Here is a 3,465-nt window from a genome sequence, read left to right as displayed (position 1 = left end):
TCTATTATCATGTTATGTAAAATCACACAGGCAGTCAACACTGTCGTTAGTTTTGCCCTATCCCATGTTCTTGCTGGATGCTTGATTATGTGCCATCTTTGTTTTAGGACTCCAAATGCTCTTTCAACGTCCTTCCGTGCAGATTCCTGTGCTAACTTGAACAATTTTCGTTTCTCATCGGCTGGAAACGAAAAAGACTTAACAAATGTAGCATACTCTGGGTATATCCCATCACCTAGGTAATATCCATACTTGTATTCATTTCCATTCACAACGTATGACATATCTGGTGCTTTACCCTGCAAAATATCGTTAAATATCGGAGACGCGTGGAGCACATTCAGGTCATTGTTTGACCCCGCCATACCAAAGAATGCATGCCAAAACCATAGGTCGTTTGAAACAGCCGCCTCCAGTATAACAGTCGGGACCCCATGATCTCCTCGTGTGAACTGACCACGCCACGCATTGGGACAATTTGCCTACTCCCAATGTGTACAATCAATACTACCAAGCATCCCTGGAAAACCATGTTTAGCTTCATGCGCGACATACAACTGTTCGACATCACTTTTAGTCGGATGTCGCAGGTATATGTCACGGTAAAGCTCTATAACATACTCACAGAAAAGATATGTACAATCTCGACCCGTCCTCTCAGACATTTTCAGATACTCATCTGATGCGTCTGCGGTTATACCATATCCCAATTGTCTAAGAGCGGCCGTACATTTTTGTATTGTGGTAAAACCACGTTTACCTCTAGCATCCCAACGTAATTGGAAAAACTCATAATTACGTTCCAAATCTGAAGCTATACGTAAAAATAATTTTCTATTAATACGAAAACGGTCTTCGAATTTCGAAAGGTCATAAAGACTATCAGGGGTAAAATAATCGCGTACCAAAAGTTCATGTGCCGCCTCTCGATCCCGATTGATATATTTTCTATGTTTCTTCTCGCGATGTGAAGTTTCGCCTCTCTGACGAATCACGTCTTGTGCCGCAGACAATAGTGTGTGCAAAACCAAATTGTCATCAGAATCGCTATCCATTTTTTGGTTGAGTTTGTATGTTTGTTTTGAGAGAATTTGTATGAATGTTTTAAAAAAAAAAATTGTATATGTGGATGTATATATAGATAGAGAAAGTAAATTAAAGAAAAAAGATTTTTTTTTTTTATTTAATACTCCAACGGTTGAAAATTAAATGGCCAATCAATTTACGCGTCTTCGTCCGTCCTGAGAGCCACGCCACGACCAACCCACTGAACACAGGGGTGGTGTTCACGCGTGGAGAGACCCTCCACGTAAGCATTCCACGCGTGGAGATCTCTCCACTCCTAATAGCCTAACCCTCATTCACCACCAAACACCGCTCTATACTGCTGCCACCATCGTAAGCTCTATTTACACAACTGCCATGAAATGCAAGGGTACTTTCTTATTTTTCTTCTTTCATCTTTTTCACTGACTACCTATTTAGATCTACGATATATTCTCACAAACGAACCTTATATATATATATATATATATATATATATATATATATATAAGCTTCTAGTCTTTATTTTGTAAATTCTTGTTCCATCTCTCTTTCACTCTTAGTCTCAGATGATGTATGTATTAAAAGTGGGATATATAATTCTCGCGGCCACCATCATCGGTTACCATCTACACCTACACTGCCATCGACCATCACCCTCACATGCATCCTCGCACACTGGAGATCAAATTTGACCATGGATCTCTTCCCTCATGTAGACATCTCATTTTGTTTTGTTTTGTGTTTTGTAAGGTTTTTGATGGTGTCTGATCGTGGAAAAAAGAAGTTGCTCCAAAGAAAGATCATAGGTAGAGTTTTTTTGTTTTCTATTTTAGTGTGGATAAATGTTCGGTTCTTATAAAAAGCAGGAAATTCAAGAGCTTCAGTGTAGTGTCTATGACCTTGGTAGAAATATTTTACTTTTTTAATAATGCTCAATATTCAAAATGAAATTTTCGTTCTTAGATTTTCAGCTGCTAAGCTGATTGGTAACAGTTTCTCTAAACTTTCTTATAAGTAGTTATACATCAAGGGTGCACGCCAAGTGTTCGATGAAATGCCTATTGTTGGTAAGGTATTTGTTTTTGTTCGAACAGATTTCCCATGTATTTTTTTTTTGTTCAACTTGGAAATTTTTGGGTTCTCGGCTTCAAATATTATCTTAGTGTTTCAAACTATTGGCTTGCAGGTGGATGTAAGAAGCATATTAAAATCAATTATTTCTTTACCTATTTTTCATATATTTAGTTGTTTGATATTCTCATATAAATTATTCGTGAATCACGGACATCCATCATACTCATATCAGCTCGATCAGCAACATCTCTGTTCTAAGTAGTTAAAACATTTTTTTTTGTTTCTGTTTTGTATCGTACTCTCTTTCTTGATTTGGTCAAGCTTGCTCTTGTATGTTTTTAAATGCCTTGAGAGCTTGCTAATGCTCTCCCAATCTTGGTTTATCTTCTTTAATTTCTCTTTCCTATCTATTTTTATATGTACATGATTTCAAAAATATATATATCAAAATTTGATTTACACTCATTTAAATACCCTTTATATTTTATCTCACCATATATATATATATATATATATATATATATATATATATATATATATATATATATATATATATATATATATATCAGTTTTTGGTCTCATCTTGATTAGATGCATGCATATCTCAAATTCTCCATGTTGTGACACAAAAGAAAGGTGGTAACTATGGTGGTTAAGGTTTGTCTTTCATCATTTTTTTTTTTTATTTTTGAAGACATTTATATCCTTCTTTCATTTTGCGATTTGAGTTTCTAGAACTATTTTTTTTTTTTATCATTCTTGGCGGAATGCAAGTCATGGGGACTCAATGGCGGATCCTTTAGGAGGCCAGGAGGGGCCATGGCCTCCCCTTTTTTTAGCCTACTAACATAAATAATTCATTAATTAACTTATATTTATAGATAATATTACTCTTGGCTTCCTAAGTTTTCTGAAATCATTAACAAACATATCTAAATAAATCAAATAGACAGAATAAAAGATATTGCATCCATAACCCTTAGAACTCATCCCTACAAAGTCGTCACTTCATATAAAATCTCGCCCTCTCCTCTGCTCTTCCATCTCACTCCGCCATAGCGCTGCTCGCCTTTACAGACCACACACAATGATTGCCCGCTTGATGCCTCCCAGTCGCCATCTCTATCTCCCATTTTCTTCTTGTTTTGTATTTGTAGTTAAGAGTTATGAGGACGACAGTAAGGTTTGTCTTTTAGGTTAAGCTTTATTTGGTTTTTAGATTAGATATTCTCTTATTCAATTTTGATTTGGATATTTTATTTAAATATATTTGTGAATATGTCTTTGTCAATTGTGCTCGATGCACCACCTGCCACGTTGATGCCTTGGTTAATTATTGATGGC

At 35.8% G+C, this 3,465-nt stretch overlaps 1 long non-coding RNA gene across 2 annotated transcripts; it reads left to right on the top strand.

Moving 5' to 3' along the window:
- Positions 1–1,465: 1,465 nt before the first annotated feature.
- Positions 1,466–2,261, top strand: LOC145100678 (uncharacterized). Of its 2 annotated transcripts, none has more exons than XR_013705195.1 (2): positions 1,466–2,114; positions 2,234–2,261. It is a non-coding gene; the product is annotated as an uncharacterized LOC145100678 (long non-coding RNA). The 2 variants fall into 2 exon arrangements; XR_013705194.1 differs by having other exon boundaries at positions 1,466–2,119.
- The last annotated feature ends 1,204 nt before the right edge of the window (positions 2,262–3,465 follow it).

This window comes from Lactuca serriola, chromosome 4, assembly GCF_051521515.1.
Source record: "Lactuca serriola cultivar US96UC23 chromosome 4, Lser_US96UC23_V15, whole genome shotgun sequence".
Classification (NCBI taxonomy): Eukaryota; Viridiplantae; Streptophyta; class Magnoliopsida; order Asterales; family Asteraceae; genus Lactuca; species Lactuca serriola.
This window is presented reverse-complemented; position numbering and strand designations above follow the sequence as displayed.